General features: G+C 33.6%; 1 protein-coding gene across 3 annotated transcripts in view; it reads right to left on the minus strand.

The window, feature by feature from the left end:
- Positions 1–15448, minus strand: part of LOC127852273 (cubilin-like) — a 104159-nt gene extending 88711 nt beyond the window's left edge. For all 3 annotated transcript variants that reach the window (XM_052386166.1, XM_052386167.1, XM_052386165.1), the window contains exon 1: positions 14196–15448. The gene's annotated coding sequence lies outside the window, so the exon portion shown is untranslated. The remainder of the gene's footprint in view (positions 1–14195) is intronic.
- Positions 15449–19508: the final 4060 nt, after the last annotated feature.

The following is a 19508-nucleotide window of genomic DNA, read 5'->3' on the forward strand; positions in this document are numbered from 1 at the left end:
ATTGGTATTCTCTACATTGCAAAATCGTTTTTATTGTATACAGAATCTCAAACACCTGTCAAACGGATTTAAACTGTTTCGATTGAAACTCTGCGCATGTATATGACGAACGGAAAGTTTTCATTTTAGCGCAGAATTATACAGAGAAACTACTTTCAATAATTATCAACTTAGATACTATTTAAAACAACAAATTGCTTCGATGATTCAATAAAAAGCCTAATTTGGAAACAAATACACGAACAGTGTCAATCATTCGAAAATAAAATTCACTTAAATCTGATCTGATTTTGTCTAAATCGGGTTGAGCAATTTGAGTTGTAAATGACTGCAAAGAAGCTGACATGCACTTCCAGCAAAGCGAATAAACACAGTCATAAAATATATTGAAGACGAAAACCTTTCTTCATTCGCGAAGTGTTTTTTTTTTAAGTGAAATAATGCATAGTCTGGAATTAAAAGGCCCTCTCAGACGATCTCCAACTTTTCATAATGGTTAAATGTATCAAACATTGCATAATTTTCTCGTACATTCGATGACAACTACGTCGGATAGATTCACATAGTACCAATACGATAGTTTTAACGCTTCCCTTTTATCACACAATCATTTACTGTGTTCACAATTTCCACACTAAAACGAAACATCTATTTGAATATGCATTCAAACGCTTAAAAACAATATTCCTTAACATAAACAAGAAATTGTTTGATTAAGGCTCTTTATGAAGTACTTAAGATACTGTAAAACATTGACGAAATCCTCCAGTAAAGTTCAAGTACAAAGACAGAAAGTAATATAACTCGTCGTTTACTACATACTTGCGAGAACAATTATGTACATAAACTTTTGATTATATTCTAAATGCTTTTCAATGTTTTAAGATATTCACTGTAAAGCACCATCTGTTAATGGAAAACAAGCGATGGTAAATGCTTATTGTGCTAATGAAAAGACTGAGTGGTTCGCATATGTATGAAAGCAATACCCTAGACTAAAGATTTCTCTTGCCAAAGCAGAGCCACGCGAATCTGATAATTGGACGCAGTGATTAGTATTCATTCATAAATATACATGCCTTTCAACAAGAGACGAAGACAACAATGGCATCCACAGCTGGTCGCAAGGGTAATAGTGAGTAGTTTTATTGATTTGAATATTAGAAATAGTTTATCATAGTTAATTAACCCTTGGATGAATAATTTGCATTATGGTCGAGTGCGTATGTATTTGATCCCCAGTTATGATAGAGTAATGACGTAACCTACATGAATTCATTTTCAAACAGAAGGAACTAACCTTCCAACAATGTTTTTGTCAGTTAAAGTTGGTATACATTTTATATCATATGTTTGATTTTATTATAGAAGATCAAACGACCGTAATTTAGATTCTGTACACCTCAGAACCATTAGACTTATTCGTTTCAGAGCAAACAGCAATACAACGCATTTAAACAGGTTGTACCAAAACACATTTTGAGTACTGTAAACAAAACTATACCTAGAAAGTGAATACTTCAATAGTTCCAGTATAGTTTTTTGGTTACGTTTGCGTTATTTGTGTTCAAAAAAGCTCTTGGTTTGCTGAGCCTTATACACAGTCCATTAGTCACGCGTGATCTTGGCAAACGCTCAAATCTACAACCATTGTGTACTTGAACATATGGTGGAATTATTTACGTTACTGGAATGTTATTCTCGCAGAATACCGATCCCTAACATTCATCCGCGATTAATGAGACTGAATTGCATTCTATTTTACTGGATTGGAGACACATATGCTTTTTGCATTTATTTACATGACATTTTGTTCAGTAAATTTCTGAACAAAGATGCAATATGCACATTGATTTACAAGTTGCATATTTCTTTTATAATGTTGTGTGCGGTAATATAATATAACATGTTATGTAATTATTATAGTTCCTTAAAGTCAATATACATTATATTTTTATGAGAACTATGTTATTCATTATTTACTGCAGAAGACCCGACGTGACTATTTCGATTTGTTAACAGCAAGCTGCAGAAATCATGGTTTGTAAAATGCATGTGAAATACAGGTGTAGAAAACATTGCCTCTATTCACCTATTCATATATCTATTGGTTCATGTTTTTGCTCAATAATGCTTACTTGATTCAATGTATGAAAGCATGATGTGATGGATTTTTCAAGATATTTTACTTTTTTTTGAAAGTCCGTATTTTTAATTTTTTGGCTCATTTTCGTTATTATAAAAATCTAACGTTGTTTAAAATAACAACCAAAACTAACAGAAAAAATGTCCATTCCGCCCAGTCTAAAGAAACTTGACAGAACGTAAAAGGTATATCGTCCACAGTTATGTTAATTTGCTGAAATGTGCGAATATTGCAAGTTACTATAACATGTTTTGTGCATCTTGATGTGTTTAAACAATTTAAAATAGGGAAATTGTCCGTCCGTCCCCCCCCCCCTAAAAAAACCGAGCCAAAATCCTATGTCCGAGCCTGATATTGCAAGGGGTATCATACGCACATCTTTGTGAAGCGGCCTTGGCCCCTTCATTTTGCAAACAATATGAGTGGTGATTGGTTCACAATTGTCAACAACTTTTTGCTGTGAGGAAGTTTAGTCACGAACATCTTTAAATTGTGAAAAAATGAATTTCAATATAAACACAAGGAGTTATTAAAAGATCATATTCATAGCATAAGTAATACTCATTTAAGGGGCCTTTTCACGTTTAGGTAAATTTGCAAAATTTTAAAAAGTTGTTTCAGATTCGCAAATCTGCTTTGTTGTTGTGATATTTGTGAGGAAACAGTAGTACTGAACGTTAACCATGCTCTAAAATAGCCAGTATATGCATCTTTTGACGATTTAAAAACCTGAAAAATATAAAGCGTTGCATCGCGAAACGATTGAAAAATTTGGAGAGTTCTGTTGTTATCGTTATATTTTGATAAACTACGAGGATTGTTTACATAGAGTATAAAATTCATTCCTCGTTGTATGAGCACCGATGACCGAGTGGTATAAATGGTTAGACCTTTACTCCAGAACACCAGGGGTCAGTGGTTCGAGCCCTGTTGAGGATAACCTTTTTATTGTTTGTAAATTTTATTCTTGATTTTTTTTACTGGAGCTTTGTAGATCATATGTTTTCATTTATCAGTATAAAGCATTTAATGACAAACTTCCATATATGCCAAAATCTGCGAAAAGGTCCCTTTAACAGGGAACAATTCACTATCTGCCTTGCCATGTGTGCAACTTAGCATGAATTATTCATCGCCTTCTGCTTGCGTGGAACACCAGATTACGCTGGGGAAATTAAAAATTAAATTGCTAACATAATTAGTGCAGACTCACTCCCTCATACTGACTAACGTCTGTCTGTTGACGCAAAATTAAAATGACTTGTTTATTGTGTTGCTTTTCGGTGAGTATAAACCCGTACGGTAAAGTGAATACGTCGTTTGGCGAAATTCTAATTATTTTCGTATATCAAATACATGTATTTATAGTTTACAGATTAAGCATGAGTTATTCAATTGTAAATGTACTGCGATTCTCGTGCTTATCATTTTTCATTTTGCACATATTCGGAAAGTACGTGCTTTTATTAAAAGTTTTTTACACTTAACCTTTTGAAAAAAATGCATCATACCGTATTTCGTAAGCGGGTTACATTTCCTTAGTAAATGTCGAAATGTGTCGTCTGCATTTATGATCTATACTTGGAAAAATAAAATTTCCAATTCATGTTTACATATACTTTGAGGGAACCTTTAAAAACAAGTACGATACAGTTATATAAGGCTTTTGATTCGTACTGCACCTTTGGTGTACATGCTCCTCTGACCTGTCATATAAATAGTCCACTTTTTAGTAATAATCAAATAACATGCAATTAAGTCAACGGCAGACGAAATATATTGAATATATTGCGAATGCAGTGTGAATCGTAAAAGTTTTATGAAAATATGTATGTAAAGTTGAAGGTACTTATCGCATGTATGAGTTCTGTATCCTATATATGAAGAATGCATAAAACATTTAAGTAATTTATGCGTAAGCAATACGAGTTATAACACAACCTTTATATAGGATCTGGCACGAGTTGTCATATCATACCATGTCTTACTAAACGAGTTCAGGAATTTTGTTAGTAAGCGAGCCTTCGAATTTCCTCGACCAGTTTAATAAAATATTGTATGAAATGACAACGAGTGTCAGATCTTTTTTATCACTTGCTTTTAAAGATTCTCATCTATTCAGAGGTTTGCATCAGCTTTCGAAGACGGTGATCGATGCTTTAATAATACATATGGACTGTGCTCTGTGAAAAAAGGGTTTAATGAATGTGAGTAAAGTGTCGTCCCAGATTAGCCTGTGCAGTCCGCAGTTATGTTAATATATATATATATATATATATATATATATATATATATATATATATATATATATATATATATATATATATATATATATAATATATATAATATTACGTTAATCCTAATAATGTTAATGCGGTTACATCATTCCTATATTCTATGTTTATTAATAACAAAGGAACTTAGAATATTAGTACAGCTTCACAACACAGCACCGCAGGAACGGGTTTGAAAAGAGTGATTGCAACGAAAACTATATGAGTCGCGTTCTGAGAAAACGGGGCTTAATGCATGTGCGTAAAGTGTCGTCCCAGATTAGCCTGTGCAGTCCCAACAGGCTAATCAGGGACGACACTTTCCGCCTAAACTTGATTCTCGGTAAGGAGGGACTTCATTGAAACTAAAAATATCATAAAAGCGGAAACACTTTACGAATAAGCATTATGCCTAGTTTTCTCAGAACACGACTCATATATTTTCACCGTTTTAAGTTGGTTTTCGTTTCAAGAAAATTCGAAACCAGGAAGTTTACAACGTTTAGTTCTAACCATTACAGAATAAGCCGAGAACATCCGATCGCTTAAAGCCCTTTCGACATGTTTCAGATAAGATCGATTAAACGCCTAGATTTGCTTACGAGTTAAATATAACCACTCATTATCGCCGGGAAAGGCGAATCCTTGCGTATGATCTACCAGACACATTGTCTGGAGCCATATAGATCCGATAAAATGTTATGAAACATATATTTATAAGGAAGGAATATAACTTTGACATACGTTGTAGGTTATAGTTCGGGGCCTTGTTCATAGTTCTTTTCTCAATCGTGTATTCCTTATATTTAAACATTTGCGGCATTTATCGATTTGATGTTTATGAAAGATTTAATTTACACTTAACAAACAAATGGATAGAAATATTTTGTTTATTGGTGTATGTTTTCATTTCATGTTATTGTTGTTTAGTATTAAGCACGATGTGTAGGTTATTATTGGGATGTTGACATGTTAATTTAAATATATAATGTACATGCCTTGTGCTGCTTTAGTCATTGTTTGTGTCGCATACAAGTTATGAAGTATTCCTTTTAACGATGCAAAGTCATTCGAACAAAACACAGGCTTTTATATCGAGAGTATTATTTATTTTTTTTTTGGAAAATTTGTTTGTCGCCTTAAGTTATTTATTATTCAATACTTCAACCGTGGTTAAAATCCATTGATGGATAACGCATGTCATATTTAAATCAATAGTGCGACCATTAAAAGTCAACACATATTATTTAATAGAAAGGACTTAATCTACCCGATAATTGATTACTATACGTAAACAGCACATTCACACTATACGTCTATCGTAAAAAAAGATCTTCATCAACTTAATCAACGAATTGTGTATATAACAAATATATAATATAGACAAAGATGTTCAAGTCAATAATAATTAAGAAATACAACTTGTAGGTCATAGTTTGTTGTCAGATATCCCAGTTCGATGCGTATGTCTTGTATTCTAACACGGGTCTTAATGGACTATTTATCCTAATATGTCTCTTATACTGTTCTAACATATTTCATAGGAAACTCTTCGGCCATGACTTTTCCATCGATTAATATACACATTTACATTAAACTCGTTCAGTCCTATACATACCCAAATGATGGCGCATCATACATCAACAAAAGGCAAATGGGTACATACATATATTAGCAATACTATTCGGTGTGAGCTATTATATCATAAACAAAAGCAACAACCAGTGTTCAAAGTAAACAGTGTATTTGAAATGTGCAATCCATTTGAAATACAGATAAAGAGCACGAACTTCAATATTTTCAAGATTGTACTAGATAGATCTATTTATATCTACAGAGCATGCATCCCAACACACTTTGTTTAAGCGTGCCAACTTAAAATCAATACAGAGAATATGATACAATACATTTTATACTTGCATATAATATGGTATATTTTATACTTTATTTTTAAAATTATGAGAGTTATGGCGAATTTTTATGATGTCATTATAGAATTTGTCTGCAGCTTGTGCCGCTGACTTTTCGCTATATTAGAATACATGAATTTTGGTCATGGACTGTGATACACACGCACTTTTAATAGACACACGCACTTTTAATAGCGAACTGCATTTGTGTGTTACAGGTACGGGATTTTTTATAATCTGTGATTAATCTGTATACTATAAACATCCAATGCGCGTACAGAGATATAGCGCATTTTAAGTGTAACGCGCTGTAAACTCGACATTAATTTTGCCGCAATCGTTGTAAAACAAAACGGCAAATCTCAAAATTTAGTTTATGGCATACTTATGATACAAATAGATACATATAAGTAAGATTGTATTCCAAGTACTAAAAAGCTACTGTGTATAAAACAATCATATGTTTCCAAAGACTGAGTGGTTCAAATGCTACTTGCGTTTATGAACAGACAGTTAACAGTTCGAGTTGTGCGAAAGCAGAACCGCTTAAATGTGTGAATTAAAGTGGTATTATGGGCATTTTTCACTGTTGAATTTAGCTGAAAAGAATTCTTTAAAAAAGGGTGTGTGTAACTGACCAAGTATCTGCAACTCATCTTGCTACCAGTTGTTTATAATAGAAATATATGTAAAATTCGATATTTTACATGACTCACTCAGTCCTCTAAGCCGAAATGATCCGTAAACCGTAACACAAAATAGTGTCTTTGTGTCGTATGAACGAATCTGCACTAAAACTAAATTTAGATTCGCATCGTACATCGGATCATTTCTGTCGCCAGTTGTCAACACGAAAGTACGGTTGATATTCAAATGCATTATTTTTCTTTTTACGGGATATTGTTCTAGTATAATGATGCTGCATTAACAAATATAAGTGTATATGAAGTGAAAACACCAAAAACTAAACAACGGTTGCGATAGACACATGTAAACTGTTAGATGCCCATAATATCACTTTAAGCATTTACTAAGATTTATGCATACATATTCCGCGCGATAAAAATAATAAATTCAGACAACACTGGCATATACACGTGTTGCCCCGATAGAATAAGGCGTATGAGGTTATTGTAATGTCCAAAATAAGTTCACCTCACATGTCCTAATAGTTTCATAGGTTCACTTAATAGCTCATGATAACAAATATAATGAAGGCATGGTACTATTATTCTAATGTATAGCAGTTGAAGATGGTATAAACAAATGGCTTTATATTAATAAACAGCCCTTTTTGTACAATAAGCGTATACTTTGTTTAAGCTTGAAAAGGGCTATAATCTACGAGTAGATGGTCAAATCTTTAAACAATCATAGTATTAGTATGTAATTTCATAATCTTTGCCAATAATAACATATGTACGATCCTAAACGCTAACTATTTGCACTAATATATTATTTGTTTGCGACTGACAATATTGTAGCGTTTACACATACCTAAACAAGTTCTTTCTAAGAATGTCTAAGTACTGCATTAAAATACACATAACTAGTCAATATTTCGAATTTCACAGTCAGTAAAGTATTAATCGGTATCTTTGGTTAAAGATGCTGAAAACAAAGGACTTGTATGATCCATGTAATGAACAAGCGATTAGTGTGAGCTTAGCAAACGTTAAAAAATATACACATGGTGTGCTTAAACATATGATATCATTAATTTCTAAACTGGAATGCTATTCTCGCCAAGTACGTGTTGCATTCTAACTTACTTTCAGCCACGACGAACACGATTTACTAACATCCTTTGTTTACTTGATAAGTATTTAAACTGTTTGGCTTGTAAACCACGTGATATTATGCTGGGTCAACCAAAACCCTGATTAACGACCAACCGGCCATTTTGCTGCATATGTTAAATTAAGAAGCGTGATATTCGTGCATTGTTTTATTCACATTACTCAAAATATTTTCTAAATATTTAATTCACGTTATACTGTATAAGGCATAGCACAATCATGTATCATGTATGACAGTATACATGATAACAGTGATTACAATACAACTGCAGAAAGCTTATACAATATTTTTGCAACCAAAAGAAGACGCATTAACGGTAAACATTGTGAATGCATTCCCAACTATTCCATGTGTGCAGCTAGCATGTATTATTTATTGGCTGCCAGCCATCGTGGAACACCAGAATACGCGTGGGAAATTAAAAATTAAAACATTATGAATAAAGTCTCACTCCCCCATACTGAGTGAAACCCAGCATCATCACGCATTCTACACGATACATATCAAAACGTGCATAAATGTTTCAAAATCTGCTGTAAAACTATCGTAAAACGAAAATGATTCATTTCAAACTATCACTTTACTGCAATAGTAATCAAATTTGTTTTATACATAATGTTGAATGTGTCATATATATGTAAATGCATTCTTGTCTGAATAAGTACGTTTAAACTAATAGTATATGTGCTGTCGCCAGTCTACGTATCGCGACGATGTAACGTTCTTCTCGTCCCTTGGAGTTTTAAATTCTTACGGTATTTACAAATTTATGTATTTCTAGGAAGGCATCAATTCAATTGATAGAACTATTCTAGAATCAAGTTATCCGGTGTTTACAAGTGTATATCCTCGTATTATTATACAGTTCTTAATATATTTTTGACATATTAAACGTTTTTCGTATATCCATAACTACAGTGATTACATGATTTATTGATTAATTTGATTATTTTTAATGCATCTAAAAGTAATAGTGTTTTGTAAAGGTAATATTAATGTATACTGAAACGTGACATTGCTTTATGTATTATTGTATGCATTAAAGACGATGTTCATATGTAAAAATATTAATTAACTATCTGTTCTGTTAATCTGTTAAAAAATCACAAAACGTATATGTCATTACATGGTCACCGAAGTAACAATAAGGTTAATTAAGATTTATCAATTTCAATAGAAATAAAACAAGATGTTACGTTCGCTCGTCTAAGATCACCAAGAACTGCCACGTTAATGGCAAAAAGACACCAATAATGTTCTTAACACGAAAAATATAGTTATATGTAGGTTAGACCACTTTACACCAAGGATAACTTGATTATAGATTACTAAAACGAAACTTTTATGAAAATAGAGCGTCGCCAGAGTACGAATAAATGCGGTCTCTGCGATGAAGATTGGTTAAGTTTATATATATATAGCCATTTAATGGAAACAGCAATACCCACTGGCGGCCATGTTTTTGAAGAATCAACATAATCTTCAGATCTGTAAACGAGGTTCACACCCGGATCATTTCTGTCGACGCTGTTTTAAAAACCATCAATCGGTTTTTCAAAGAAGATTTTCAAAGTTTGCCATTGTTTAACCTTCTGGTTGAATGTTTACAAAACTGTATAATTTCCACTGACCAGAAATGAATAAATTATTGAAAACTCATCCCAGGAGCAATGCTGCAAATTTGTGTATACGTCCACCGTCTAGTTTAAAGGGGCCGTCCAAATTGGTAAATTGACAAAATTAAAAAAAATTGTTTCAGATTCGCAAATTTTCGTTTTTTGTTATGATATTTTTGAGGAAATACTGACCGTTTACCATGCTCTTAAATATCCTTTATATGCATCTTTTGACGATTTGAAAACTAGAAAATTAGAAAGTTAGATTCGATTCGTTCGACGCGAAACGATTTAAAAGTTTTGTTGTTGTAGTTATATTTTGGGAAACTACGAGGATTGCTTATAAGGTAATAAAAATACATCCTCTTTAAGCATGAGCATGGATGGTCGAGTGGTCTAGGCGGGAGACTTTTTACTCCAGGACTTCAGGGGTCAGAGGTTCGAGCCCTGTTGAAGGTTACTTTTTTCCTTAAAAAAAATTGTGTTCTTGTTTTTTAACTGGAGTTTTTAGGTCAAATGTTTAACTTTATCAATATAAAGCATTTAATGACATGCTTCAATACATGCCAAAATCTGTTGGCCCCTTTAAGAGAAGAGAGAAGTTGAAGGAACGCGGGTCGACCTTAGACTGACCGAGGTAAAGTGACTACTATAATTGCATGTGCTCAGGAGAGTTTAAATAATCAAATGGCAAACCTGATAGCAAAATTCAGGACCGAAACTATTGTAAAAAGTACAAATTAAAATAATATTGTCTTGAACTACTGCTAATTTTCCCTGAATGTCAAAATTTGAAAGCAGTCCGTCCAAGCCAGAAATCAATAGACATAGCATCGAGTCACAGTCATAAGAAATCAGCTGAACCCTTTTTCGAGTGTAATTCAAATGGTGTTGCAAATATTCAAATGAATGGTGGTTGTATATGTTGTATTATACGAACCATGTTACTTATAATCATTGTATAATTGAAGATTTATATTATCTTTAACTTGCAAGTTAACGCTGTACTCTGATTGGCTAATCAAATCACATGACCTATTTTTATTTTCCGATTAACCAACTCCGAATTCAAATAAAAACGTACACATTCAGGACTGTACAACTGTTTCATAAAAAGTTGAACGATGGGATCAATATTTTGCGCGAATCGTATTTACATTGTGTTTTCATTCGTCAATCTGGCAAAGGTTGTTATTGTTATGCGCATAAGTCATTTATACATATTCCGTTCAACGAATTGAAATCAAAACTGAATCTCAGTTAAAACGCCAGCGTATAGAAAGAAGTCCGTTGCTTGTCCTCCTTTTGGTTGCAATGATAAGTGTTGAAGAGTATTGTTTCCTATAAAATTCTAAATTATAATCTGAAATGAAGCTATGTGGAGTAGTGCGAACGTAGTGCTAATGCAACGCTATGAGTTCTCTCTCCGAATAAGACAAACGATCTGTTAACGATCATCACTTATTTGATGTGTTTTCTGCTTTTAACAGCATTATTTTGATGTGTGTGGTGTTAGCATTGTGTTTATTACTTTAGCTTCATAAAACAGATGTCTCTGTACAGAATCAAACAGGTGGTAAGACTCAAGCGACTGATTTATTTTACAGCTTTTCAAAAATCATATTTTTTAAAATCCAATTCGTAATAGACATCGTAATCTTACAGTGAGTAACGTTTTATTACAATTTCCCACCACTTAATGCAATTTCTCCTAACAACTCAGTCACAAATTGTCATCGTGATGGAGGCATCATCCTAAATCTCGCGAGATACGGCGATAAAGCATGAAGATCACAGGTACGCCGAATATTTTTAAGATGAGGATAAAATCCATAGCCTAGGGGTGCTAAAGAGTTGAGAATAAATATTTATCTTATTCGGAATAACATGATGGTGAGTACTTAAGAATGATCGTCGAGACATATTGTCAGGAGTCGTGTAGCTAAAAATGCCGTTTTATGTTTAAAAAATTCATAGTAACGCAATTATATGCACTTTGTGCACGGTTTACGTTTATATTATCGTAAGAATCCATTTTATTGTAATTTTTGTGTTATCGATCGGGTCTTCCGTGTACCTAATACATGTACATATCTGTATAATGGAAAATGGTGTGATATTTAAGGCTTGCTTGACATAGACTATTTATCAACATAATGCCTTAATTTGTTTCAAGATCTCCGAAAATTTTGAATTTTATATACTTTCAGTGTATTTAATTACGGGACAACACTCATTATTTATGCAATCCCACAATAGCTGACATAAAACATGGTCAAATATTAATATTAATAAACAAACAACCTTATGGGATTATATAATCTTATGGTATTATAGTTTTCTATTTAATATTATCATACATGCATGTTTGTTAAGAAGATGCATTCAGTCTAAACTACTGCTATTATTATTGTTGTGTTCTTTCCTCAGTATGTGAAACATTAGCTTACAGCCTTTTGTTATTGATTCATCAATTTTTCAACAATAGTCGCTTTAAATATTTTGTGCATGTGTGAAAACGTAATCAATAGTGCGACCGTCTAACACAAATATTTCATAGAAATGCCTTCACAGCTGTCTATTGTCATTCAGTATTCATGATTATTTCATTTATGATCATTGTCGCAAAACTCAGTTTTAGATCGCAGTATAATATACAACAACCAGAGAAAAGTACGCAAAGTTTGATTTGATGAATTGTGTAATGTCTTTTCAGTTGCAGTTCCATTCCGCTATATACCTAATTAAATTTCACGAATCAAAAGTAAAGTTAATTAAACCTTATTCAGAGAAATTCACTTCTAAATGCAGCCTTTACGGGCTGTTTAATTTTAAACCCCACTTGTTTAAATTTAAAATCCAGAAAAAAGCTATTTTGTTATCATTTTTTCTTGTATCGCGTTTTTTTTGCCTAATATTAAATACTTGAAATATTCAACCATCCGAACATGGGGCGCAAAACTATGCTTCTTACAAAAAAGCAACACAAAGTTGTGATATATGAACACTAGAGCACCATAGTCAGCTTCATACACGTACAGACGTTATGCTCCCATACATGTGCTTTTTTTTTATAAAAGACAGACGATTCCTTTTCCGGAAACATTTTATTGACATTGTACTCTGCCAAATTGCGTGGTAAACAGTTTATGTCAATTTTAAGCGTAATATCGTATTGTTTTCTGGCTGATATTCATCAAATGCAATTGTTAAAGAGCCTTTCGGCGCATCATTCTGGCGCGAGCAAGATCGCATTTTTCTCAATTTACAGTATTAGGGCTATGTCTGTGAGGTTAACTACAGCAGGCATGCACTGTGTGAGGTTCGTTATTGTTGATACATCATGCTTAACTAATTAACAGGTGAGTTACCTCTAGTTGTACACACAAAGCACGTGTTAACACAATTCGCAAGAAAACATTACAACCAGTTGAGTATTCTCTAATGCTTTGATCGAAATTGAAATTTTGGTTAAGTGCATGTTTTAGATTATATAATATTGACAGTTATCTTGTAGGAAAAAACGAAGAGATTGTCAATTTAATATCAATTATGCACCAAAACGCAATCACTAGAATGTATTAAGAATCGTGGAAGATAAATAATATATGAATCACTTGTTTATAGTGCATGCCGTCGTTATCAGTTGGCTCCAAGTAGAAATCGACGGAATGCAATAAATGAAATGACTTCGTTTATTGCATGGTTATGGTTCGAAAACATTAAATAGAAAACTATATGCAATATCGTTAAATAATCAAACAAAAAATACAGTTTATATCTTTCAATATCAGTAAAATTATTTGTTTTAACCATGACACATGTATAATATGGCATTTGAAATGTATAATATGGCATTTGACCACTGACCAATATTGACATAATCTTACAAGAGTAACGTTAAATGTATCGGAGTGTAAATAGTGTACTGTATTTTCAAACATCTGTCTATTTAAACATCAGTCTATTCAAACATTTGTCCACAAATGTTACTTTATATTGCATGTCTTGCTGACGGTACAAACAGGAACAATACGCTGTATTTTACTTCTACGGTAAACTACGAAGCCGGTAATAAAGGTACATTTATGATAATCTCACAATTATTTGTTGAAAAGCATTTATTTCCTATGCTTTTGTAAAGATCGAGTCTGAATGACATGAGAGCACTTTATCAATTCTAATAGGTCTTGTGTGACGTTCGTTAAAAGAAATCATTGTTCTATGACAGTATGTTCATAAATTAAACGAAACACCGTTTGGGAGATACAATATCTGATATACATGGGCCTTTGTATACATGGACACATGAGGTTGCGAACGAGTGAACTTTGTGCCGAATAAAACACAAAACATGCCATTTTGATTGTTCAACTTGAGTTGTACAGCCAATGTTAATGACACCTACTACATATGTATAGCAAAACATTGTCCCCAATTGTTTACTTACCGATATCCCATCCGTCTCAAGCGTTACAATTCCACCAAAATGTATTTCCAAAGAGAGAGAAGTTATTCACTGTTTGAATTTCGTCTACAAGTATTGAAATCTATTCACTGCCTGACACATGCAAACTATTCAACACATGTTGCAAATGTGAGCACATGTTTCAAACGGATCCATGCTGTTTCCCAGGTAAATGATGGCAATTATCAAAACGCTAGTAGCACACATTTTAAGAAAGACATTAGGAGAAGCCTGTTTGATTTGTTTAATCCACTTTTTTGCGAATCTCGGTACTTTATTTCTTCCTTCTAAATATTTTCGGCTAATCCTGTTTAATCGTGCAATCACTTCTTGGCACTCTGAGAACTCATGCGAAGAATTTAATGATCTTTCAAGATATGCATTAGAATGCCCGGGATCCAGTAAAGTTACGCCTCGAATTCGGATCCAGACAATCCGTTATCCTATAAATATGTGTTTAAGCTGATAATTGAAGGCTATATTCGTCGTGTACATTGTTCAAGGCTGTACTTTTATGTCTGCATAATATGCTGTGAATTCATGGGTAGTAAGCTTTCATCAATTAACCTTCAAATATCCCATTATTATACAAATTTGTAAGGTGAAATGGTGACCGAAATTTACGTCTTTTATATAGATGTTACCTTAACCTTTCCCCTCAGCAATTATAATAAACGCATACATATAGATGATCTTCACTTAAAAACACTGCGTGTTTAATCATTTGCACTCTTTTGCATAACATATTTATCAATTTAAGCTCATTAACACGATTATAACTTGAATTGTTTGATAAATTTAATTTTAACAACCCACGTTTCTCATCAGTCGACAAATACGTAGACTGTCATAATCCCCTTATCTCCTATTAACTGCCGTTTTCCTCTTCATTTCCCGTATATAAGACATGATTCTTCAAATATAAATCACAAAACTTATCCACAACGCTATTCAAAACAAGATCAAATCCACGCTGCGAATGCCTATCGACGCAATCGTTCCATTCCGCTGTATGAAATATGTATTATAAATAACTACCGTGTATAACAACACAACAGCAGCTGCTGGGAATATATTATTAGACAAAATCGAAACAGATTTTCCTTGGCGGCACACTATGGGTAAGATATCCGAACTCGCAGCGCTATAGTGCGGTATTAGTACGGTGGTCGCGAACCAAGCGCGGTGAATGGTATAATATTGGGCACATAACAGCTCCCGACAGCCGCTGCCTACAGGATCGATATATCGACGTTACCAGTCCTTCAGTTAGACACTTTCTATACTCCAACCACGTTTTCGGCTATCAAGACGATGGGAGTTTCGATTTCGATTAGTTTCTGAACTGCCGTATTTCTCTAGTGGTGTTTTTTTGTTTCGTTTGATTGCAATTTTGTAGGCGCGACAAAGATAAATATGTGTTTGTAGATTTGTTTAAGTTAGTAGGAACAAGATAGTAAAGGCGTGATTAGTCTTAACTTAAAATAGTCTAAGTGTTTTTGGAAGAAATACAAACTTTTTTAAATGTATGTACAGCATTAATATCACGGTAATTAAAAAACTGTCCGTCACCAGGATTCGATCATAGTTAAAACATGACATGATTCGCTATTGAATACGTTTTGATGAATCAATCGCAAACGAAACGATATGTGTACATGTTTTAGTCCATCGAGCTTAGTTCATAGTGTATTTAAGAAATCTACATCTCCTTAAGTGTGTATCTATGGCTAAAGTAATTAAATGTTTATATGTGCGTTGTTGATTTTAATTAATCAAAACGCACTTCAACCTGAACAATAGAAAATCATGTATATACACTTCATCCTTATTCAATTTTATTTATCTTAGGAAAATTGATTGCGTTTATTCCGATTTTTAATCTAGATTTAAAAAACAAACAGCAAAATAAAATATGTGTTGGTAATATGCATTTTGCGTTACGACTCTATATTATAGAATCGTTTTAGTGTCAGCTGTGCCCAGAATATGATGCTCTATTGTATTTAATGTTTAACTGTTTGCGAAAACAAAACATATGAACCGCGTCTTGCGAAAATGGGTCTTATGCCATTTGCGAAATTCGCGCAGTCTGGTCAGAAACTACCCTTTCCGATATAAAGTCAAAGATGATTTGGTGGCATATTAGCGGACAGAGTAACACCCGACTAACTTCTGCGCATGCGCTGTCTGATGTTGAGCTACGGTGGCCGCCCATGAAATACGACCTATTTTTGCATGACGCGGCTCATATTTAATTTAAATATATTTACACGAATAAAACGCCTTTATAACTTCTTTACAAAGAACCATAAATTTATCGAATAAAAAGTGTGGTGACAAAGAGTTTGTGGTTGTTTCTGAGTGGTAATGTCTGTTTGATATTCGGCTAAGCCGATGAAAAGTCAACACTTCACAGTAGAACGTTAAAGGTTTAGTTTATTATGTTTACATAATGTAGATACCTGTATTGACATTTAAAAACCAATATTAAACAAGTTTCCAACAATGCGTTGTGTGTACCTAGGTTGAATCACTTGTACCTGTGTGTTTAAACTTGCTTTGAACAATAGCCGAAACAATGCCTTAATTCGAAATTAATTACGTTTTAATAGCACATTAACTATTATTTAAGATACGTTTTGAATACATAATTTAGCCTCGTTCTGTAAAAACGGGGCGTGTTACATGTACTTAAATTGTGGTCCCAGATCAGCCTGTGCAGTCCGCACAGGCTAAACAGGGACTTAAATTTCCGTTTTATTGAGAGTTCCGTTTAAAAGAAGTATTTTCTAAACGAAATTGTAGTCAAGGTGGAAAGGGTCGTTCCTGATTAGCCTGTTCGAACTGATTGTATTGAGTGTATTGAGCCCAGTTCTGACAGATTGAGGCTCAATGATCACGAAACTCACCTGAAATATGATTATTCTCACCTTAGCGAACTCTTTTGAATATTAAATTGATATATTCCTCGCAAATAATAAGATATAATTGAAAATTAATTAAAATACTTTGTCAGCCGTGATTTATGTCTTGTACTCGTGAAAGGCTGTTTGATCAATACAAATTAAGTAATGAAAAGAAAATTTACGAATAGTCTTCAAGTTTACCCTCCCCCTGTTATGACAAGTGTAAATATATACTGCAGTTTATTGTGTAAAAATGATTAGGTTTGCAATAAGGTGTCTAACTGTATAAAAGGTGTAGTTCTACTTGATTTGCTATATTGACTGTTTGTACACACTGTTATTTGCTTTTAATAAATTTCAAAACTCGATGCTCACGATAATATCGAAGATAAAAGTCACGTCTACGATTTAAATTACACGTTTGAATCGACCGTGACTTTATTTTCAATATTATCATTTTCGTACGGATTATGAGGTATTTAGGGTTACGGTTGTCCGTACTTACATATGTTCCGAATCTTGTGTTTTGAACATCTATTGTACTGCTGGATTGATCTAGCTCATCCTGTCATGATTTAATGACTTTAATGGTTAGATCATCATTAAAATAAATATTCGGGCGGCATTCGAGTTTTTGCCGAATTATGGCACAATGCCTGTTTTTCCGCTGTACAATACAAAGTCCAAATACAAAATCTAGTTTTCTACTCCTCTTTAGTCACCAAATCGTTCGTGCTAAACTTTCACAGTTGAATAATCCTGCTGATCAGAAAGAAAAAAATCTTGACTGCGACAAGATTTTGCATTTATGTGCCATTTTTCCGTTGTTTCACTATGGAGTATTTAGTCCCAACAGATTGTGCGGTCGAATCTTCTTTAACTGCTTTACGGTTTGGAACTATAAAAGCTGAATGATATTAATATGTGAATGATCGTTGATAAAAAGAGTACTGCGACCAGGTTTTGCTGAATCATCGCGGTGTGTCCGTTTTGCTCTATACAAAGTCCATAGACTTAGCGTCCTTGAGTAATCTGGATCGTCTACAAAGTTTCTCATAATATCGGCCCTTCTGATTGGTTGCTTAACTTGTGACTTTTTTGCATGTGCGTTTTCAATAAATAGATTTTCAATTGAAAAATGAAACTCTTGCTCATGTTATTCCTACTTTTATCCACTATCGGCTTATAAAACTTATGATAAACCTACCTATAAATGATAAACACAATTAATACAATTATGTGTTACGTTATTTACAAGTCATACCATCACCATGGAGTACACATTACATACTCTCCAATAAAAACCGGAACTAATGGAACTGATCGTCGTAATTTTAATAAATAAACAGAAAAAACATTAAATTTGTAAAACAAAAACAACATTAACCGTCCAGCACTTCTTTAGAGTTTTTCTTATAAGCTTTTAAGCTGTTTAAAAGAAATTCGCAGATACTCGTTCAGGATGGAATTAGGCTGCGACCAGTTTTTGCCGAATTATGGCCCTCATTCTTTTGTTAATCATTGAATATCCAGTGGATTACTCTGTGCACAAACACTGCCGTAATGACATAAGTGTATTGACAGATTTCTAGTTTGAATTTAAAGTATTGTTGCGCTCCATTTGTTTTGTCTGGAGGTTATTTACGCGCTTATGATAAAGAGAATATATCTGTGCGGTCAACTTAATATGGGCCCGGAAACCTACATGTTCAATTGTGTGCACAAACGTTTATAACTGTGCATTTATTTTCGTTCACGACAATGGACGAATCTTAATGTTTAAATTTGAGTTACATCAAAAGCGTTCCGTTGTGCTTGTGAAAGTGCTAGCACCAAATTCTTTGATTTTGTGTTCGTGTACGCGAGTGTGCGCTTATCATAAGCGCTATGGATCTACTCTTGTGCACTAGTTTATCTACTCTTGTGCGCTAGTGGCTCTACTCTGTCTTGTGCGCTAGTTGCTCTAATCTTGTGTGGTTGTGATCTTATTCTTGTGCGCTAGCGCTGCCTGAAAAAATATTAATGGAATGCTTATTCATGATTAAACTTCATTTAATTATATCGAGTGTTATTTATCGTTTGCAAAGTTGAAGCGCATAATGAGAGCTGCGTCATGCGAAAATGGGTCTTAAGCCGTTTGCTGCCAGTTTAGCTCCAGACCAGCCTGTGCAGTCACACAGTCTAATCAGGAGCTAGGCTCCCCACCATAAAGCCGCGTAAGGTTTCGTGGTCAAATAAGCTGACGGGATGCTCATGAGAAGACAGCTCGAATGCTTAATAAAACGTCCAGGAATGTAAAATGAATGCAATTTTCTCTTGTCTGGTAAGCACTATTTTGGAGACAACATCAAACCTTGTATAAAGTGTATCTCAAAAGTAGGATATC

This window comes from Dreissena polymorpha, chromosome 12 (genome assembly GCF_020536995.1).
Source record: "Dreissena polymorpha isolate Duluth1 chromosome 12, UMN_Dpol_1.0, whole genome shotgun sequence".
NCBI lineage: Eukaryota > Metazoa > Mollusca > Bivalvia > Myida > Dreissenidae > Dreissena > Dreissena polymorpha.